General features: G+C 43.4%; 1 protein-coding gene across 1 annotated transcript in view; it reads left to right on the top strand.

The window, feature by feature from the left end:
* The first annotated feature begins 5725 nt into the window (after nucleotides 1-5725).
* LOC123729292 (histone-lysine N-methyltransferase PR-Set7) overlaps nucleotides 5726-22959 on the top strand; it is a 53077-nt gene continuing 35843 nt past the window's right edge. Inside the window, exon 1 of the mRNA XM_045703998.1 lies at nucleotides 5726-5789. The gene's annotated coding sequence lies outside the window, so the exon portion shown is untranslated. The remainder of the gene's footprint in view (nucleotides 5790-22959) is intronic.

The raw sequence follows: 22959 nt of genomic DNA, 5'->3' as shown, positions 1-22959 counted from the left end.
TCTCCCTGTCTCCCCCTCCCTGTCTCCCTCTCCCTCTCTCTATCTTTCTCTCTGTATCTTTATCTCTCCCTCTGTGTCTCTCTCTCTCTTTCTCTCTTTAATGAACACTCCCCAGGTCCTCAGTCTTATCAATCTCCCTTCACTCCCAGAATTCTGTCAGGGCGATGAGGGGATGAGGGGTATTGGCTGAGAAACAGGAAGGAGGGAAAGTGATCATCTAATTTTTAGGAGTAGACTAACCACGCAGAGAGAAAGAAAATAGATAAATAATAGAAAAGTAAAACGCGTAATAATAAAAGTAATAATAAATACACAATGAGCAACGAATACTTAGCTACATACAGTGCATGGGGTACCAGTACCGAGTTGTGCAGGGGTACGAGAGAATTGAGGTAGATACTGTATGCACAAATAGATTGCATTATGAAAGTATTCAGACCGCTTTACTTTTTCCACATTTTCTTAAGTTACAGCCTTGTACTAAAATGGATTAAATTGTTTTTTCCCCTCATCAATAGCCCATAATGACAAAGCAAAAACTGGTTTTAGAAATTTTTGCTAATTTACTAAAAACAAAAACTTAAAAATTACATTCACATAAGTATTCATACCCTTTACTCAGTACTTTGTTGAAGCACCTTTGGCAGCCATTACAGCCTCGAGTCTTCTTGGGTATGACGCTACAAGCTTGGCACATCTGTATTTTGGGAGTTTCATCCCATTCTTCTCTGCAGATCCTCTCAAGCTCTGTCAGGTTAGATGGGGAGCTTTGCTGCACAGCTATTTTCAGGTCTCTCCAGAGATGTTAGATCGGGTTCAAGTCCTGGCTCTGGCTGGACCACTCAAGGACTTTCAGAGACTTGTCCCGAAGCCACTCCTGTGTTGTCTTGGCTGTGTGCCCCCAGCGGGCTGTCATGTGCCTTTTACTGAGGAATGGCCTTCGCCTGGCCACTCTACAATAAAGGCCTGATTGATGGAGTGCTGCAGAGATTGTTGTCTTTCTGGAAGGTTCTCCCATCTCCACAGAGGAACTGTAGAGCTCTGTCAGAGTGACCATCAGGTTCTTGGTCACCTTCCTGACCAAGGCCCTTCTCCCCTGACTGCTCAGTTTGGTGGGGCAGCCAGCTCTAGGAAGAGTCTTGGTGGTTCCAAACTTCTTCCATTTAAGAATGATGGAGGCCACTGTGTTCTTGGGGACCTTCAATGACGCAGACATTTTTTGGTACCCTTCCCCAGATCTATGCCTCGACACAATCCTGTCTTGGAGCTCTACGGACAATTCCTTCAACCTCATGGCTTGGTTTTTGCTCTTACGCAATGTCAACTGTGGGACCTTATATAGACAACTGGTTTCCTTTCTAAATCATCTACAATCAATTGAATGTACCACAATTGGACTCCAATGAAGTTGTAAAACATCTTATGGATGATAAATGGAAACCGAATGCACTTTAGCTCATAGCAAAGGGTCTGAATATTCATGTAAATAAGGAATTTCTAAAATTGTGTTTTCACTTTGTCATGATTTGGTATTGTGTGAAGATTGCTGAGGATTTGTAAATTTGTTATCCATTTTAGAATAAGGCTTTAATGTAACAAAATGTGGAAAGATTCAAGGGGTCTGAATACCTTCCGAAGGCACTGTAACTAGGAATAAAGTGACTAGGCAACAGTATAGATAATAAACAGTAGCAGCAGTGTATGTGATGAGTAAAAAGTCCGGGTAGCTATTTGGTTAACTATTTAACCAACTATTTTGCAGACTTATGGCTTAGAAGCTGTTCAGGGTCCTGTTGGTTCCAGACTTGTTGCATCGGTACCGTTTGCCATGCAGTAGCAGAGAGAACAGTTTATGACTTGGGCCTTCCTCTGACACCGCCTAGTATAGACGTCCTGGATGGCAGGGAGCTCGGCCCCAGTGATTTCCTGATCTGTATGCACTACCCTCTGAAGCACCTTGCGGTTGGATGCCAAGCAGTTGCCATACCAAGTGGTGATGCAGCCAGTCAATGCTCTCAATGGTGCAGCTGAAGAACTTTTAAAAAATCTGAAGGCCCATGCCGATAGGGAGAGGGAGTGGAAGAGGGGGTTGGAGAGGGGGAGAAGGAGGAGAAGAGGGGAGAGGGAGGAGAAGAGGGGGTAGGAGAGGGAGAGGAAAGGGGGAGAGGAAGGAGAGGGGGAGAGGGAGGAGAAGAGAGTGTAGGAGAGGAGAGGATAGGGGAATGAGGGTGACTGGGTGTGTTCAGTGGAGGAAGGGGTGAGGAGGGGTGAGGAAGGGAAGGATGCAGGGAGGTGCAGAGGAAACCCAGACCATGGTGTCAGGGGAGGGGAAGGGCTCCAGCACTTCTATAATTTCCTGCATCCTTCTCTCTGTGTTTATACTGTTTTCTTCCCCCAATCCACCTCTCTCTCTCTCTCTCTCTCTCTCTCTCTCTCTCTCTCTCTCTCTCTCTCTCTACCTCCCTCCCTCCCTCCCTCTGTCTCTCTGTCGGTGACATATGGCAGTCATATGTCTTCAGTCTAAATGTGGTCCTCATTACAGCAGCAGCTCCTTATTAACATGATCAGGACACACAAATTAGTCAATTTCCCCCCAATCGCCTGCCACACATGCCTATGTGTGTGTGTGTGTGTGTGTGTGTGTGTGTGTGTGTGTGTGTGTGTGTGTGTGTATGTGCGGGTGTGTATGTTTTTTGTGTGGAATAATCTTCTCTCAAGCTTGGCGGAGCATGTCACTGTAGTCTGTGGTTTTTCACAGCTTTGGCCTTTAGTGATAAATTGTGTGTGTGTGCAGGGCTCTGTGTGTGTGTATGTGAGTTTAAGAGAGTAACCAGAGGTCTCTCTTTGTGTAAGCTTGCACATGCCTGGGTATGTGTGTGTGTGTGTGTGTGTGTGTGTGTGTGTGTGTGTGTGTGTGTGTGTGTGTGTGTGTGTGTGTGTGTGTGTGTGTGTGTGTGTGTGTGTGTGTGTGTGTGTGTGTACAGGGGCAGGCACAGAAGAGTTGGTTGTAAAGAAATTAGGAGAATAATCCAAGCAGCTCTCACAGTCTCATGTCAGAATTAGATGTTGATACAGGCATTAACTCTGAATTCTTAACTCTGAAATATTCAGGCATTAACTCTGAATTCTTAACTCTGAAATATTCAGGCATTAACTCTGAATTCTTAACTCTGAAATATTCAGGCATTAACTCTGAATTCTTAACTCTGAAATATTCAGGCATTAACTCTGAAATCTTAACTCTGAAAAATTCAGGCATTAACTCTGAATTCTTAACTCTGAAATATTCAGGCATTAAATCTGAAATCTTAACTCTGAAAAATTCAGGCATTAACTCTGAATTCTTAACTCTGAAATATTCAGGCATTAACTCTGAATTCTTAACTCTGAAATATTCAGGCATTAACTCTGAAATTAACTCTGAATGGTTATGGTAAGGGTTAAGGTTTGGGATTAAAACAAAAATCTCAAAAACAACTTTCTACTGTTGGATTCAGAAATGCAACCTTTGGTACCAGAAGCAGATGTTGACACCCATCTGCCATCCCCGTCCACAACCAGAACCTACTGGAAATGAATAGCGCTCACTGTTGCCCCTAGTGGCCGGTTTCCACATCCTCTCCTGACGTCCTCGGACAAGGATAGACGTCGAACACTGACTTGTATCACGTGTGACCTGGCTGGCATGATCACTGTTCTTACCACCTCACTCACAACACAGCACAGGGAAACGGCTCAAACTCCACTGTATGTGTGAGTGTATATGTGTGTGTGTTTGTGTGTGTCTGACTCTAGCGTCCCAGACGGACGTTTAAGTCCTGTGTGTAGCAGGCAGAGGGTTGTGTTCAGCCTCGTTAAGGTAAATGGATGTTGATGTTTGGCACAGATAAACACATAGTTTCCCCGGAACACAGAGAAACATTCACAGTCTGTCTGTCTGTCTGTCTGTCTGTCTGTCTGTCTGTCTGTCTGTCTGTCTGTCTGTCTGTCTGTCTGTCTGTCTGTCTGTCTGTCTGTCTGTCTGTCTGTCTGTCTGTCTGTCTGTCTGTCTGTCTGTCTGTCTGTCTGTCTGTCTGTCTGTCTGTCGGGAAACCACATGCAAACCACTGGAGGAACCACGCATGCATACATGCGCACACACACACAGACAAACACACACACACAATTATGCACGTACACACTATGGCTGATATCCTGTTGGAGTAGCCAACACACAGTCATGATGACATACTCTGTTAGAATAGCCAGTTATACTATACAGTACACCATGCAGCTGCTGATGGGAGTCTGGGACGGGTATGACCTCTAACCTTTGACCTCTAACCCAGAGCTTTCTCTTTTCCTCTCAATGTTCTCTGTGCATTAGGTTGATGTTCTCTGCATCACACCGCCCTGAGCATGAGAAAATGTCACAGTGGCTGACCGGGGAGAGGGAAACACACACACACACACACACACACACACACACACACACACACACACACACACACACACACACACACACACACACTAGCGCTGGCTGTGTTGCTAGTTCCTGCCACTTTGAAGGGTGTGTGTTTGGACATTTGCGAATAGTACTGTTAGACGTAAGCTTGGCTCTGTGGTGTGTGTGTGTTTGTGTGTGTTTGAACAGTGGTGAATAGTACTGTTAGACGTAAGCTTGGCTCTGTGGTGTGTGTGTGTTTGTGTGTGTTTGAACAGTGGTGAATAGTACTGTTAGATGTAAGCTTGGCTCTGTGGTGTGTGTGTTTGTGTGTGTTTGAACAGTGGTGAATAGTACTGTTAGACGTAAGCTTGGCTCTGTGGTGTGTGTGTGTTTGTGTGTGTTTGAACAGTGGTGAATAGTACTGTTAGACGTAAGCTTGGCTCTGTGGTGTGTGTGTGTTTGAACAGTGGTGAATAGTACTGTTAGACGTAAGCTTGGCTCTGTGGTGTGTGTGTGTTTGTGTGTGTTTGAACAGTGGTAATAGTACTGTTAGACGTAAGCTTGGCTCTGTGGTGTGTGTGTGTTTGTGTGTGTTTGAACAGTGGTGAATAGTACTGTTAGACGTAAGCTTGGCTCTGTGGTGTGTGTGTGTTTGTGTGTGTTTGAACAGTGGTGAATAGTACTGTTAGACGTAAGCTTGGCTCTGTGGTGTGTGTGTTTGTGTGTGTTTGAACAGTGGTGAATAGTACTGTTAGACGTAAGCTTGGCTCTGTGGTGTGTGTGTGTTTGTGTGTGTTTGAACAGTGGTGATTAGTACTGAGATACTTAAGCTTGGACGAAAATGCAGGTAACTTATTTGTAATGTCCATTTAAGGACTTGTGTAAAACTCCATATTTCAGTGAAAAAAAAATAGGAAAGTTAAAAGTAAAAGTAAATGAGTGTTTAAAAAGTTTCTTTGGGAAGGTAGAGCTGGAGAAAGGAGAGCATCAGAGAGAGAGAGAGCATCAGAGAGAGAGAGAGAGAGAGAGAGAGAGAGAGAGAGAGAGAGAGAGAGAGAGAGAGAGAGAGAGAGAGAGAGAGAGAGAGAGAGAGAGAGAGAGAGAGAGAGAGAGAGAGAGAGAGAGAGAGAGAGAGAGAGAGAGAGAGAGAGAGAAGGAGAGAAACAATAAAATGTGTTTGGAAGTGTTTACCTTCAGGAGAGAGAACTGAAACCAGACACAGCTCAATGGGAAAACATATCACTCATTCAATTGACCTCTCTTTTTTCTCTCTCTCTCCCGCTCACCCTCACTTTAGTGTTCCATCGTTCCTGTCATTCTGAAAACCACAAATCCTCTGGATGGATTCCACAGACCAAATGAGGTACCTGGGGAGTGTTGTGTGTGTACATGCCTGTGTTTGTGTGGATGTGTTTAACTCTACTTGTGGGTACCAGAAGTCCCCACAAGAATAGTAAACAAACAAAAATTAGACCAACTGGGGACATTTTGTGAGTCCCCACAAGGTTAGTTGTAAAAGACTGTGTGTGTGTGTCTGTGTGTTTGTAACCATCTGTGTGTATCTCTCCCCTGAATCTGTGTACACAGAATCTCAGCTGACAAAACATTAGAATAGAGAACTGTTTGAGGAACCCCCTTAGAACCCTGTTTATTCCTCGGAGAATCCACAGGGATTGGGTTTATGTTGCCATCCGCCTGACATTCATTTCTACCATCCAGATCATAACTGTATTAAAGAGCTAAATGTATCAGGGTTTTGATCCTACTGATTCTGGTATAATGACTACCATGGAGTTATAGGGATTAGGATGATGATGAGATGCTAATGGTATTACTGTCATTCTGGCATATAGAAAAAGTAGATTTCTTAAAAAAAAGATTCTCTCTCTCTCTCTCTGTCTCTCTCTGTCTCTGTCTCTGTCTCTGTTTCTGTCTCTGTCTCTCTCTCTCTGTCTCTCTCTCTCTCTGTCTCACTCTCTCCATTTGTCTATCTTTACCTTTCTCTCTCTCTTTCTGTCTCTCTCTCTCTGTCTCTCTCTCTCTCTCTCTCTCTGTGTGTCTGTCTCTCTCTCTCTCTGTCTCTCTCTTTCTGTCTCTCTGTCTCTGTCTCGCTCTCTCCATTTGTCTTTCTTTACCTTTACCTTTCTCTCTCTCTCTCTCTCTCTCTCTCTCTCTCTCTCTCTCTCTCTCTCTCTCTCTCTCTCTCTCTCTCTCTCTCTCTCTCTCTCTCTCTCTCTCTCTCTCTCTCTCTCTCTCTCTCTCTCTCTCTCTCTCTCTCTCTCTCTCTCTCTCTCTCTCTCTCTCTCTCTCTCTCTCTCTCTGTCTCTCTGTCTCTCAATTCAATTCAATTCAAGAGGCTTTATTGGCATGGGAAACATATGTTAACATTGCCAAAGCAAGTGAGGTACATAATGTACAAAAGTGAAATAAACAATAGAAATGAACAGTAAACATTACACTCACAGCAATTCCAAAAGAATAAAGACATTACAAATGTCATATTATGTATACATGCAGTGTTGTAACGATGTGCAAATAGTTAAAGTACAAAAGGCAATATAAATTAACATAAATATGGGCTGTATTTGTGGCCTTCCCCGTGGTTCAGTTGGTAGAGCATGGTGTTTGCAACACCAGCATGGTGTGTGCATCGCCAGGGTTGTGGGTTTGATTCCCACAGGGGGCCAGTACAACAAAAAAATGCATGAAATGAAATGTATGAAATGTATGTATTCGCTACTGTAAGTCGCTCTGGATAAGAGAGTCTGCTAAATGACTAAAATGTAATAATTACAATGGTGTTTCTTCTTCACCGGTTGACCTTTTCTTGTGGCAACAGGTCACAAATATTGCTGCTGTGATGGCACACTGTGGTATTTCACCCAGCACATATGGGAGTTTATCAAAACCGGGTTTGTTTTCAAATTCTTTGTGGATCTGTGTAATCTGAGGGAAATATGTGTTTCTAATATGGCCATAAATTTGGCAGCCGGTGTGTACTTTCTGTTTAGGGCCAAAAAGCATTCTAGTTTGCCCAGTTTTTTTGTCAATTCTTTCCAATGTGTCAAGTAATTATCTTTTTGTTTTCTCATGATTTGGTTGGGTCTAATTGTGTTGCTGTCCTGGGGCTCTGTGGGGTGTGTTTGTGTTTGTGAACAAAGCCCGAGGACCAGCTTGCTTAGTGGATTTTGTGAATTCTTGGTTGGTGAGCGGACCCCAGAACTCACATCCATGAAGGGCAATGGCTTCTATAACTGATTCAAGTACTTTTAGCCAGATCCTAATTGGTATGTCATTTTATGTTCCTTTTGATGGCACAGAATGCCCTTCTTTCCTTGTCTCTCAGATTGTTCACAGCTTTGTGGAAGTTACCTGTGGCGCTGATGTTTAGGTCAAGGTATGTGTCGTTTTTTGTGTGCTCTAGGGCAACGGTGTCTAGATGGAATTTGTATTTGTGGTCCTGGTGACTGGACCTTTTTTGGAACACCATTATTTTGTTCTTACTGAGATTTACTGTCAGGGCCCAGGTCTGGCAGAATCTGTGCAGAAGATCTAGGTGCTGCTGTAGGCCCTCCTTTGTTGATGACAGAAGCACCAGATTATCAGCAAACAGTAGACATTTGACTTCAGATTCTAGTAGGGTGAGGCTGGGTGCTGCAGACTGTTCTAGTGCCCTCGCCAATTTGTTGATATATATGTTTAAGAGGGTGGGGCTTAAGCTGCATCCCTGTCTCACCCCACGGTCCTGTGGGAAGAAATGTGTGTGTTTTTTGCCTATTTTAACCGCACACTTGTTGTTTGTGTACATGGATTTTATAATTTCATATGTTTTCCCCCAACACCACTTTCCATCAATTTGTATAGCAGACCCTCATGCCAAATTGAGTCAAATGTTTTTTGAATTCAACAAAGCATAACAAGACTTTGCCTTTGTTTTGGTTTGTTTGTTTGTCAATTAGGGTGTGCAGGGTGAATACGTGGTCTGTCATAAGATAATTTGGTAAAAAGCCAATTTGACATTTGCTTAGTACATTGTTTTCACTCAGGAGAGTCTGCTGTTAATGATAATGGGGGACCAGTACGGGGAAAAAAATTATGAAATGTATGCATTCACTACTGTAAGTCGCTCTGGATAAGAGCGTCTGCTAAATGACTAAAATGTAAAAATGTAAAATAATGCAGAGGATTTTCCCAAGGTTGCTGTTGACACATATCCCACGGTAGTTTTTGGGGTAAAATTTGTCTCCACTTCTGTGGATTGGGGTGATCAGTCCTTGGTTCCAAATTTTGGGGATGATGCCAGAGATGAGGATGATGTTAGAATATAGCCAACTGGAATTTTAGGTCTGTATATTTAATCATTTCATTCATGATACCGTCAACACCACAGGCTTTTTTTGGGGTTGGAGGGTGTTTATTTTGTCCTGAAGCTAGTTCAAGGTAATTGGAGAATCCAGTGGGTTCTGGAAGTCTTTAATAGTTGATTCTAAGATTTGTATGTGATCATGTATATGTTTTTGCTCTTTGTTCTTTGTTATAGAGCCAAAAAGATTGGAGAAGTGGTTTACCCATACATCTCCATTTTGAATAAATAATTATTTGTGTTGTTTGTTTAGTGTTTTCCAATTTTCCTAGAAGTGGGTTGAGTCTATGGATTCTTCATTTATATTGAGCTGATGTCTGACGTGCTGTTCCTTCTTTTTCCGTAGTGTAATTCTGTATTGTTTTAGTGATTCACCAGAGTGAAGGCATAGACTCAGGTTTTCCAGGTCTCTATGTTTTTGGGTTGACAGGTTTCTCAATTTCTTTCTTAGATTTTTGCATTCTTTATCAATCCATTTGTAATTTTTGTTCATTTTCTTCAGTTTTCTATTTGAAATTAGCTGAGAGGTCAAATATACTGTTAAGATTTACACCTTCACTATTACAGTGGAATGTTTTGTCCAGGAAGTTGTCTAAAAGGGATTGACTTTGTTGTTGCCAAATTGTTTTTTGGTAGGTTTCCACACTACATTCCTTCCATCTATAGCATTTCTTAATATTACTCGGTTTCTTTGGCTTTGATGCCTCATGATTGTGTATTACTCTGTTCAAATAGACTGTGACTTTGCAGTGGTCTGACAGGGGTGTCAGTGGGCTGATTGAATGCTCTGAGAGACTCTGGGTTGAGGTCAGTAATAAAGTAGTCTACAGTACTAATTCCAAGAGATGAGCTATGGATGTACCTACCATAGGAGTCCCCTCAAAGCCTACCATTGACTATGTACATACCCAGCGTCCGACAGAGCTGCAGGAGTTGTGACCCGTTTTTGTTGGTTATGTTGTCATAGTTGTGCCTAGGGGGGCATATGGGGGAGGGAATGCTGTCTCCTCCAGGCAGGTGTTTGTCCCCCTGTGTGCTGAGGGTTTCAGGTTCTTGTCCGGTTCTGGCATTTAGGTCGCCACACACTAGTACATGTCCCTGGGCCTGAACATTGTTGATCTCCCCCTCTAGGATGGAGAAGCTGTCTTCATTAAAGTATGGGGATTCTAGTGGGGGGATATAGGTAGCACACAGGAGGACATTTTTCTCTGTTGAGATCATTTCATTTTGAATTTCTAGCCAAATGTAAAATGTTCCTGTTTTGATTCATTGAATAGAGTGAGTTAGGTCTGCTCTATATCAAATTAGCATACCCCCTGAGTCCCTTCCCTGTTTCACACCTGGTAGTTTGGTGGATGGGACTACCAGCTCTCTGTAACCTATAGACAACCAGTGGGTCCATATCCTCTATATTACGTTTCTTGTAGGATGACAATGTCTGTATTTCCGATTTATTTGATGAAGTCCAGATTCCTGCTCTTTAGGTCAAAGGCAGATGACTTCAGGCCTTGGATATTGCAGGATGAGATAGTGAAGGCTTTGTGTTCCATAAAGTGTCCAATGTTGTTAGTCATGGGTGTGTTTGGTCTCAGACTAGTAAGTATGAGCAGAGCCTGCTGAGCATCTGGTACATGCCATTGGCTTGGGCTAGTGTAAGAGTGGGGGTTGGGCCTGTTTGCCCACTCACAGCCTGGGCATATGTGTGACTTCCATGTTGAGGCCCTCTTTGCAGGGGTGGGCAGGAGGGGCATAGGTCTCATCTGAGGAGGCCTAAATTGTGTGTGGGCATAGTTGACTTTTTATTTTACCAGGTAAGTTGACTGAGAACACATTCTCATTTACAGCAACGAGCTGGGGAATAGTTTCAGGGGAGAGGAATGAGCCAATTGTAAGCTGGGGATGATTTGGTGGCTGTGATGGTATGAGGGCCAGATTGGGAATTTAGCCAGGACACCAGGGTTAACACCCCTACTCTTACAATAAGTGCAATGGGATCTTTAATGACCTCAGAGAGTCAGGACACCAGTTTAACATCCCTTCCTACACAGGGCAGTGCCCTGGGGTATTGGGATATTTTTTTTTTTTTAGACCAGAGGAAAGAGTGCCTCCTACTGGCCCTCCAATACCACTTCCAGCAGCATCTGGTCTCGGGGCTGCGTTTAAGAGCGATGTCCTTTAGAGTCCAGGTGAAGGTGGGCACTGCTGCCTTGTATAGGTGGACCTGGTCATAGAGGCTGTTCAAGTCCAGGGTGGAGTGGGGGGCTAGGTAAACATTTGGTTTTGAGGCACAGTCATGGGAAATACTTGCGTTTACCCGCTGTATGGTAGCAGGGTGGAGATAACCACTTGTGCATTGGGGAAAGTAGAAGAAGCTTTTTCAATCACTCACTGCAGTGCTGTGGCCACCCTTTCCTGCTGTGTTCTTAGGTCATTTGTGCCAGTGTGTATTATTATGTGGCTACGTGAACCTAGTTGTTCCTCAGACAGAAGGTCTAGGGAGCGCTGTTTTAGACACACTGTGTCTAGGAAAAATATTTTTTCTTGTATATATTTCCCTATTTTTAGCTAGGCAAGTCAGTTAAGAACACATTCTAATTTTCAATGACAGCCTAGGAACAGTGGGTTAACTGCCTTGTTCAGGCGCAGAAAGACAGATTTTTATCTTGTCAGCTTGGGGATTTGATCTTGCAACCTTTCGGTTACTAGTCCAAACCACTAGGCTACCCTGGCAGTCCATGAGTACATAAGGAGTACAATCTGTGTCTTGTGTATGTCCTCAGTCGGTGTGGGGGGGTTGTCAGGAGGGGTATCAGGGTGGCTGATGGGGGGGGGGGGGTGCTCAGAGGGGGTGAGATCCCCTGGGCTTGGGGTTCTTCATTTGTCTGTTCTGCTGTGATGTCTCTCTCTGTCTCGCTCTCTCCATTTCTCCTTCTTTACCTTTTTTTTCTCTCTCTCTGTCTCTCTCTCCTTCTCTCTGTAACAGCTAGTTAGTAGTGGGACATTGTAAACATCCTGTTTTAATGGCAGCTTGTTTGGGACAGCAGGCAGCAGATAACTATTGTGTATGGGGTCTTATTCAGTAAGCATGAAACAGCAGAAAACCCTTTGGAATGGAGGTATACCTGAGGTAATTTTCCCTTTCCTATTGAAAACGCACTCTTCCGTTTGTTCCTGAACGCGACCCAGGAGCCCACAGGAGCATGCTGGGCCGTGGGAGCAGGCGCCGCTGAATCTGATTAGCCCAGTCTGAGCTGACAAATCTAATAATTCACACACACACACACGAGAGAGAGAAAAGAGATGTCAGTTAAATGAGTGATGTTTTTCCAGGGAGCTGTGTAACTTTTTTAACCTCATTCATTTGGCTAACGAAGCTAACAGGCTAAACCCTTTCTTCATTATTACACCACATCACAGACACACACGCACGCACGCTCACAATCACACGCATGCACGCTCGCTCGCACGCACGCACACACAAAATAGTTCTGAGTTGCATTTGGAGTGTTGTTACACAGAGTAGTGTTCTGATTGGTTTAGCCCTGTGGAGGACAAACTGCCAAGCAAGAGGGAGGGAGGGAGACAGAGTGAGAGAGAAAGTGGGAGAAGGAAAAATAAATGGATGAAGGGAAGGAGGTAGAGCGAGGGATAAAGAGAGAGGGATAAAGAGAGAGAGGGATAGAGAGAGAGGGAGAGAGGCAGAGAGAGGTAGAGAGAGGCAGAGAGAGGGAGGGAGATAGAGGTAGATAGAGAGGGAGAGGAAGAGAGGGGGAGAGAGAAGGAGAGAAAGGTAGAGAGATGTAGAGAGGGACAAAGAGGGAGGTATATAGAGGTAGAGAGAAGGAGAGAGAGGGAGAGAGGAGAGAGGGAGAGAGAGGGAGAGAGAGAGAAGGAGAGAGGTGACTAGCCATGCCAGAAGGCTGAAAACACAGTGTTAGGTTTCACCTGGTGGTTAAATGATCCAGTTGATGCTGCACTCGCCCTTTCTTATCTCCTCTTCTGCTCTTAAATCAGCGAGCAGCAAGGGACCAGTTTGCCTTTAGTAATGGAATATATAGCACAGAGAGAGAGAGGGGAAAGAGAGAGAGAGAAGTGGAGGTAGGGAAGCAGGACAGGGCAAGTGAAATAACTAAATTGTACCTCTGAGGATGCACACATACACACACACGCGGGGCTCAGGTCCTCTCTCTTTTCTCTGTTTCCCTTTAGTCCTTTCCCTCTCTTTTCCTCCCTTCTGTTTCTCCTCTCTCTCTGTTCCTTGTCTTTTTTTTCTTTCTTTTCCTTTTGTTCCCTCTGTTTCGTCCATGTCGTTCTCTATCTCTGGTCTGGAGACGTCGAATAACCAGACCCCACACACCATTAGTGAAAGAAATCGATACAGTTACATATACACATCATTTTGAAAATATCACAAGATCATTTTTGTTCTCGTTGGGTCTACCAGCACCAAAACTCCAGTAGTTCTCCTTCATAGCTTCTTCTCCATCTTCTTTTTAAACAGGGAGCCAAATTGTTTTCATCACTTTTATTTCCCTGACTGATCAAAACTAATTTTCTCATGTTCTCTCATGTCTCTCTGCAGCAGACATATGGTGAGCAGTATATTTGGAACATCGAATCACAATAAAATCTCATTAAATAAAATCAAATGTTATTTGTCACATGCGCCAAATACAACAGGTGTAGACCTCACCGTGAAATGCCTACTTACAAGCTCTTAACCAGCAATGCAGTTTTAAGAAAACACTCCAACAAAAAAAGTAAGAGATAAGAATAACAAATAATTAAAGAGCAGCAGTTAATAACAATAGCGGGGCTATATACAGGGGGTACCGGTACAGAGTCAATGTGGAGACTATATACAGGGGGTACCGGTACAGAGTCAATGTGGAGGCTACATACAGGGGGTACCGGTACAGAGTCAATGTGCGGGGGCACTGGTGTCGAGGTAGTTGAGGTAATAATGTACATGTAGGTTGAGTTATTAAAGTGACTGTGCATAGATAATAACAGAGAGTAGCAGCAGCATAGATGAGGGTGGGGGGGGGGGGACAATGCAAATAGTCTGGGTAGCCATTTGAGGAGTCAGGAGTCTAATGGCTTGGGGGTAGAAGCTATTTAGAAGCCTCTTGGACCTAGACTTGCCGTGCGGTAGTAGAGAGAACAGTCTATAACTAGGGTGGCTGGAGTCTTTGACAAATTTTAGGGCCTTCCTCTGACTGGTATAGTGGTCCTGGATGGCAGGAAGCTTGATGTACTGGGCCATTCGTATTACCCTCTGTAGTTCCTTGTGGTCAGAGGCCGAGCAGTTGCCATACCAGGCAGTGATGCAACCCATCAGGATGCTCTCGATGGTATAACTGTAAAACCTTTTGAGGACCTGAGGACCCATGCCAAATCTTTTCAGTCTCCTGAGGGGGAATAGGTTTGGTTGTCTTGATCACGTTGAGGGAGAGGTTGTTGTCCTTGCACCACATGGTCAGGTCTCTGACCTCCTCCCTATTGGCTGTCTCATCCTTGTCAGTGATCAGGCCTGCCACTGTTGTGTCATCAGCAAACTTAATGATGGTGTTGGAGTCGTGTCTGGCCGAGAAGTCATGAGTGAACAGGGAGTATCGTTGGGGACTGAGTACGCACCCATCCAGGGGCCCCCACGTTGAGAATCAGCGTGGCAGATGTGTTGTTACCTACCCTCACCACCTGGGGGTGCCCCGTCAGAAAGTCCAGGATCCAGTTGCAGAGGGAGGGGTTTAGTCCCAGGGTCCTTAGCTTAGTGATGAGCTTTATGGGCACTATGGTGTTGAATGCTGTGGTCAATGAATAGCATTCTCACATAGGTGTTCCTTTTGTCCATGTGTGAAAGGGTAGTGTGGAGTGCAGTAGAGATTGCATTATTTGTGGATCTGTTAGTGCGGTATGCAAATTGGAGTGGGTCTAAGGTTTCTGGGATAATGGTGTTGATGTGAGCCATGACCAGCCTTTCAAAGCATTTCATGGCTACAGATGTGAGTGCCACAGGTCGGTAGTCATTTAGGCAGGTTACCTTAATGCTCTTGGGCACAGGGACTATGCTGGTCTGCTTGAAACATGTTGGTATTACAGACTCAGACAGGGAGATGTTGAAACTGTCGTTGAAGACACTTGCCAGTTGGTCAGCTATTGCTCAGAGTACACATCCTGGTAATCCGTCTGGCCCTCCGGTCTTGTCAATGTTGACCTGCTTAAAGGTCTTACTCACATCGGCTGCAGAGAGAATGATCACACAGTCGTCCGGAACAGCTGATGCTCTCATGCATGTTTCAGTGTTACTTACCTCGAAGCGAGCATAGAAGTTATTTGGCTAGTCTGGTACGCTCGTGTCACTGAGCAGCTTTTGGCTGTGCTTCCCTTTGTAGTCTGTAATAGTTTGCAAGCCCTGCCACAACTGACAAGCGTTGGAGCCGGTGTAGTACAATTCGATCTTAGTCCTGTATATAAGCTTCCGGGTTAGAGTCCTGCTCCTTGAAAGCGTCAGCTCTACCCTTTAGCTCAGTGTGAATGTTTCCTGTAATCCATGGCTTCTGGTTGGGGTATGTACGTACAGTCACTGTGGGGACAACGTCCTCAATGCACTTATTGATGAAGCCGTGACTGATGTGATATACTTCTCAATGCCATTGGAAGAATCCCGGAACATTTTCCAGTATGTGCTAGCAAAACAGGCCTGTTCTTGTCGTGACATTTTATTAGCTAATGTGACGACTGCTGCTCATCGAATGATTAACCTGTTGGGGATAGGGGGCAGTATTGACACGGCTGGATAAAAAACGTACCCGATTTAATCTGGTTACTACTCCTGCCCAGTAACTAGAATATGCATATAATTATTGGCTTTGGATAGAAAACACCCTAAAGTTTCTAAAACTGTTTGAATGGTGTCTGCGAGTATAACAGAACTCCTATGGCAGGCCAAAACCTGAGAAGATTTCAAGCAGGAAGTGGCCTGTCTGAGAAGTAGTGTTTCATCTTGGCTCTTTTTATTGAAGACTCAGGATCTGTGCAGTAACGTGACACTTCCTACGTATTCCATAGGGTCTCAGAGCCCGGGAAAACGTTGAACGATATCGAGGCAGACTCTGGCTGAAACACTTTATCGCTTTTGGCAAGTGACCACTCAGAGTACTATGGGCTTAGGCGCGTGCCCGCTTCGACCGAATGCTTTGTTTTCTTTTGTCTGTTTATCTAAACGCAGATTCCGGGTCGGAATATTATCGCTTTTTTATGAGAAAAATGGCATAAAAATTGATTTTAAACAGCGGTTGACATGCGTCGAAGTACAGTAATGGAATTTTTAGAATTCTTTTGTCACGAATTGCGCCATGCTCGTAACCCTGATTTAGCCTTTAGGATAGTGTCTAGAACGCACGAACAAAACGCCGCTGTTTGGATATAACGATGGATTATTTTGGACCAAACCAACATTTGTTATTGAAGTAGAAGTCCTGGGAGTGCATTCTGACGAAGACAACAAAGGTAAGAACATTTTTCTTATAGTAAATCTGACTTTGATGAGTGCTAAACCTGCTGGGTGTCTAAATAGCTAGCCCTGTGATGCCGGGCTATCTACTGAGAATATTGCAAAATGTGCTTTCACCGAAAAGCTATTTTAAAATCGGACATATCGAGTGCATAGAGGAGTTCTGTATCTATAATTCTTAAAATAATTGTTATGTTTTTTGTGAACGTTTATCGTGAGTAATTTAGTAAATTCACCGGCAGTGTTCGGTGGGAATGCTAGTCACATGCTAGTCACATGCTAATGTAAAAAGCTGGTTTTTGATATAAATATGAACTTGATTGAACAAAACATAAATGTATTGTATAACATAATGTCCTAGGGTTGTCATCTGATGAAGATCATCAAAGGTTAGTGCTACATTTAGCTGTGGTTTGGGTTTATGTGACATTATATGCTAGCTTGAAAAATGGGTGTCTGATTATTTCTGGCTCGGTACTCTGCTGACATAATCTAATGTTTTGCTTTCGTTGTAAAGCCTTTTTGAAATCGGACAGTGTGGTTAGATTAACCTCTATGGGCTTGCGTCCCACCCGTGGTGCACTCCATCAACAGCAGGTGCATTTCAAGAGCGGCAAATTTGAATCCAAATAAATGTCAAAATTCAAATTTTTCAAACATACAACTATTTTACACCCTTTGAAAGATAAACATCTCCTTAATCTAACCACGTTTTACGATTTCAAAAAGGTTTTACGGCGAAAGCATAAATTTAGAGTATGTTAGGACAGTACATTTACAAGAGTTGTGTGTAATGTTTTGTCAATTCAAAGACAGGGTCACCAAAACCATAAAACCAGCTAAAATGATGCACTAACCTTTTACAATCTCCATCAGATGACACTCCTAGGACATTATGTTAGACAATGCATGCATTTTTAGTTCTATCAAGTTCATATTTATATCCAAAAACAGCGTTTTACTATGGCATTGATGTTGAGGAAATCGTTTCCCTCCAATAACCGGCAGTCAAGTCAGCACCACAAATTAAATAGTTAAAATTAGAAAACATTGGTAAAATATTATATTGTCATTTAAAGAATTATAGATTTACATCTCTTGAACGCAATCAACTTGCCAGATTTAAAAATAACCTTACTGGGAAATCACACTTTGCAATAATCTGAGCACTGGCCCAGAAAAATACGCGTTGCGATACAGACTAGCCGTCATGTTGGGGAGATCTAAAATCGAAAATACTATGTAAATAATCCATTACCTTTGATTCTCTTCATCAGATGTCACTTCCAGGTATCACAGGTCCATAACGAATGTAGTTTTGTTCAAAAAAGCTCATCATTTATGTCCAAAAATCTCTGTCTTGTTAGCACATGATCTAAGCCCGCCGGACTTCACTTCATGAACGAGGGGAAAAAATATATTTACGTTCGTTCAAACATGTCAAACGTTGCATAGCATAAATCATTAGGGCCTTTTTTAACCAGAACATGAATAATATTCAAGGTGGACGAATGCATTCTCTTTTATAACGTATTGGAACGAGGGTACCCAACATGAACTCGCGCGCCAGGTGTCTAATGGGCCATCATCGTTCCATGGCTCTTGTTCGGTCAGATCTCCCTCCAGAAGACTCAAAACACTTTGTAAAGGCTGCTGACATCTAGTGGAAGCAATAGGAAGTGCCAAAATATTCCTCAGCCCCTGTGTTTTTCAATGGCATAGGTTTAAAGGTAATACAACACATCAGGTATCCACTTCCTGTCAGAAAATGTCTCAGGGTTTTGCCTGCCAAATGAGTTCTGTTATACTCACAGACACCATTCAAACAGTTTTAGAAACTTTAGACTGTTTTCTATCCATATATAATAAGTATATGCATATTCTAGTTACTGGGTAGGATTAGTAACCAGATTAAATCGGGTACATTTTTTTATCCAGCCGTGCAAATACTGCCCCCTAGCCCTAACAGGTTAACGAGAGTCTTATCTTTAAAATGGTGTAAAATAGTCATATTTTTGAAAAATTGAAGTAATAGCATATCTAAGGATTTGAATAACGCGCCACAGGATTCAACTGGCTGTTGAGTAGGTGGGACGCAAGCGTCCCACCTAGCCCATAGCGGTTAACAGTTTATAATTTAGTGATTAAATGAATCAGGCAATTATTAAGAACAAATTCTTATTTTCAATGACAGCCTAGGAACATTCTGCCTTGTTCAGGGGCAGAATGACAAATTTGTACCTTGTCAGCTCGGGGATTTGATCTTGCAACCTTTCGGTTACAAGTCCAATACTCTAACCACTAGGCTACCCTGCCACCCTGTAACTTCTCTGGTTGTCCTCATGATGTCAGTGTCCTTTTTGCTTAGTGGTCTGATTCCTTGCCCTTGTTCTGAAAGGGTTCTTCTGAGGACAGCCAGCCCTGTAGCTCAGGGCTCACAGCGTAGGAATGAAAACAGTGTAGATACCACGATTCGATGGGGGGTGGAGACCGGGTGGTCTGGCTTGAATTCACCCGCTTAGACGCAGCTATTCATCCGTAGCATGGGTAGAAAAGGATTCCTTTGTCTTCAACCTCGTGTTGCATTTTGGGTTCGTTGACTACTCAGACCTTTGCTGCAGCTCGGGTCACTTAGTCTGATATGTTAATTCTTAACTCACATGTCTTACACCCTCGGGTCAGAAGTGGGCGTAACCTCCTTTAGGGCAATTCTGTGGGCGTACCAAGTTAACCTCTCTGGGGTATGTGGGACGCTAGTGTCCCACCTGCGGGACACACTCGCCAACAACCAGTGAAATAGCAGGGCGCCAAATTCAAAACAACAAAAATCTCATAATTCAAATTTCTCAAACATACAACTATTATATCCCATTTTAAAGATACACTTCTCGTTAATCAAACCACAGTGTCCGATTTCAAAAAGGCTTTACAGCGAAAGCATAACATTAGATTATGTTAGGACAGCGCCTAGACAAGAAAAACCACACAGCCATTTTCCAAGCAAGGAGAGGCGTCACAAAAAACAGAAATACAGCTAAAATGAATCACTAAGCTTTGATGATCTTCATCAGATGGCACTCATAGGACTTCATGTTACACAATACATGTATGTTTTGCTCGATAAAGTTCATATTTCTATCCAAAAACCCCATTTTACATTGACGTGTAATGTTCAGAAATGTTTTGCCTTCCAAAACTTCCGGTGAATGAGCACATCAATTTACAGAAATATTCATCATAAACGTTGATAAAATATACAACTGTTATTCAAAGAATTATAGATACACTTCTCCTTAATGCAACCGCTGTGTCAGATTTCAAAAAAGCTTTACGGCGAAAGCAAACTTTGCAATAATCTGAGTACAGCGCTCAGACATCAAAACAAGCCATACAGATACCCGCCAATTTGGAGTCAACAGAAGTCAGAAATAACATTATAAATATTCACTTACCTTTGATGATCTTCATCGGAATGCACTCCCAGGAATCCTAGTTCCACAATAAATGTTTGTTTTGTTCGATAAAGTTCATCTTTATGTCCAAATACCTCCATTTTCTTCGCGCGTTCAGTCGAATAATCCAAATGCACTGTGCTCGCGCAGTAAGTTCAGACGAAAAGTCAAAAAAGTTATATTACAGTTCATAGAAACATGTCAAATGATGTATACAATCAATCTTTAGGATGTTTTTATCATAAATCTTCCATAATATTCCAACCGGACGATTCCTTTGTCTTCAGAAATGAAAAGGAACACAGCTAACTCTCATGGGAGCACGCATGATTGAGCTCATGTCATTTTCTCAGTCATCTGATTCCAAGCACTCTTATTCTCTCCCCATTCACAGTACAAGCATTACTATTTATATTTTTGACAACTTTTACTTTCACTTCACTACATTCCTAAAGAAAATAATGTACTTTTTACTCCATACATTTTCTCTGACACACAAAAGTTTGAATGCTTAGCAGGAGAAGAAAATTGTCAAATTCACGCACTTATCAAGAGAACATCCATGGTCATCCCTACTGCCTCTGATCTGGTGGACTCACTAAACACAAATGCTTAATTTGTAAATTACGTCTAAGTGTTGGAGTGTAACCCTTTCTATCCGTAAATAAAAAAAACGACAACATATATATATATATATATATACTGCTCAAAAAAATAAAGGGAACACTTAAACAACACAATGTAACTCCAAGTCAATCACACTTCTGTGAAATCAAACTGTCCACTTAGGAAGCAACACTGAATGACAATAAATTTCACATGCTGTTGTGCAAATGGAATAGACAACAGGTGGAAATTATAGGCAATTAGCAAGACACCCCCAATAAAGGAGTGGTTCTGCAGGTGGTAACCACAGACCACTTCTCAGTTCCTATGCTTCCTGGCTGATGTTTTGGTCACTTTTGAATGCTGGCGGTGCTTTCACTCTAGTGGTAGCATGAGACGGAGTCTACAACCCACACAAGTGGCTCAGGTAGTGCAGCTCATCCAGGATGGCACATCAATGCGAACTGTGGCAAGAAGGTTTGCTGTGTCTGTCAGCGTAGTGTCCAGAGCATGGAGGCACTACCAGGAGACAGGCCAGTACATAAGGAGACATGGAGGAGGTCGTAGGAGGGCAACAACCCCGCAGCAGGACCGCTACCTCCGCCTTTGTGCAAGGAGGAGCAGGAGAAGCACTGCCAGAGCCCTGCAAAATGACCTCCAGCAGGCCACAAATGTGCATGTGTCTGCTCAAATGGTCAGAAACAGACTCCATGAGGGTGGTATGAGGGCCCGACGTCCACAGGTGGGGGTTGTACTTACAGCCCAACACCGTGCAGGACGTTTGGCATTTGCCAGAGAACACCAAGATTGGCAAATTCGCCACTGGCGCCCTGTGCTCTTCACAGATGAAAGCAGGTTCACACTGAGCATGTGACAGACGTCACAGAGTCTGGAGACGCCGTGGGGAACGTTCTGCTGCCTGCAACATCCTCCAGCATGACCGGTTTGGCGGTGGGTCAGTCATGGTGTGGGGTGGCATTTCTTTGGGGGGCCGCACAGCCCTCCATGTGCTCGCCAGAGGTAGCCTGACTGCCATTAGGTACCGAGATGAGATCCTCAGACCCCTTGTGAGACCATATGCTGGTGTGGTTGGCCCTGGGTTCCTCCTAATGCAAGACAATGCTAGACCTCATGTGGCTGGAGTGTGTCAGCAGTTCCTGCAAGAGGAAGGCATTGATGCTATGGACTGGCCCGCCCGTTCCCCAGACCTGAATCCAATTGAGCACATCTGGGACATCATGTCTCGCTCCATCCACCAACGCCACGTTGCACCACAGACTGTCCAGGAGTTGGTGGATGCTTTAGTCCAGGTCTGGGAGGAGATCCCTCAGGAGACCATCCGCCACCTCATCAGGAGCATGCCCAGGCGTTGTAGGGAGGTCATACAGGCACGTGGAGGCCACACACACTACTGAGCCTCATTTTGACTTGTTTTAAGGACATTACATCAAAGTTGGATCAGCCTGTAGTGTGGTTTTCCACTTTAATTTTGAGTGTGACTCCAAATCCAGACCTCCATGGGTTGATAAATTGGATTTCCATTGATTATTTTTGTGTGATTTTGTTGCCAGCACCTTCAACTATGTAAAGAAAAAAGTATTTAATAAGATTATTTCTTTCATTCAGATCTAGGATGTGTTGTTTAAGTGTTCCCTTTATTTTTTTGAGCAGTATATATATATATATATATATATATTATTTTACCTTTATTTAACCAGGTAAGCTATTTGAGAACAAGTTCTCATTTACAACTGCGACCTGGCCAAGATAAAGCAAAGCAGTACGACACAAACAACAACACAGAGTTACACATGGAATAAAGAAGCGTACGGCTGGCCCTCGCTACATATTCGTCGCCAGACCCACTGGCTCCAGGTCATCTATAAGTCTATGCTAGGTAAAGCTCCGCCTTATCTCAGCTCACTGGTCATGATAACAACAACCACCCGTAGCATGCACTGCAGCAGGTATATCTCACTGGTCATCCCCAAAGCCAACACCTCTTTTGGCTGCCTTTCCTTCCAGTTCTCTGCTGCCAATGACTGGAACGAATTGCAAAAATCGCTGAAGCTGGAGACTTATATTTCCCTCACTACTTTAAACATCAGCTATCTGAGCAGCTTACCGATCGCTGCAGCTGTACATAGCCCATCTGTAAATAGCCCCCCCATCTACCTACCTCATCACCATATTGTTTTTATTTACTTTTCTGCTCTTTTTACACCAGTATTTCTACTTGCACATCATCATCATCTGCTCATATTTCATTCCAGTGTTAATTTGCTAAACTGTAATTACTTCGCTACTATGGCCTATTTATTGCCTTACCTCCTTACGCTATTTGCACACACTGTATATATACTTACTTTTTTCTATTGTGTTATTGATACAATATCATGCACTTATCATGCATTTAGTTTTACTAGCCTTTAAGAGCAGTTGGAATGCCACGGAAGGAGTGTTGTATGGCTTTGAAGCTCGTCTGGAGGTTATGTAACACAGTGTCCAAAGAAGGGCCAGATGTATACAGAATGGTGTCGTCTGCATAGAGGTGGACCAGGGAATGACCCGCAGCAAGAGCGACATCATTGATATA

The sequence above is a fragment of the Salmo salar genome, chromosome ssa20, assembly GCF_905237065.1.
Source record: "Salmo salar chromosome ssa20, Ssal_v3.1, whole genome shotgun sequence".
Classification (NCBI taxonomy): domain Eukaryota; kingdom Metazoa; phylum Chordata; class Actinopteri; order Salmoniformes; family Salmonidae; genus Salmo; species Salmo salar.
The sequence above is the reverse complement of the archived record's forward strand: the minus strand, read 5'-3'. Positions and strand labels throughout refer to the sequence as shown.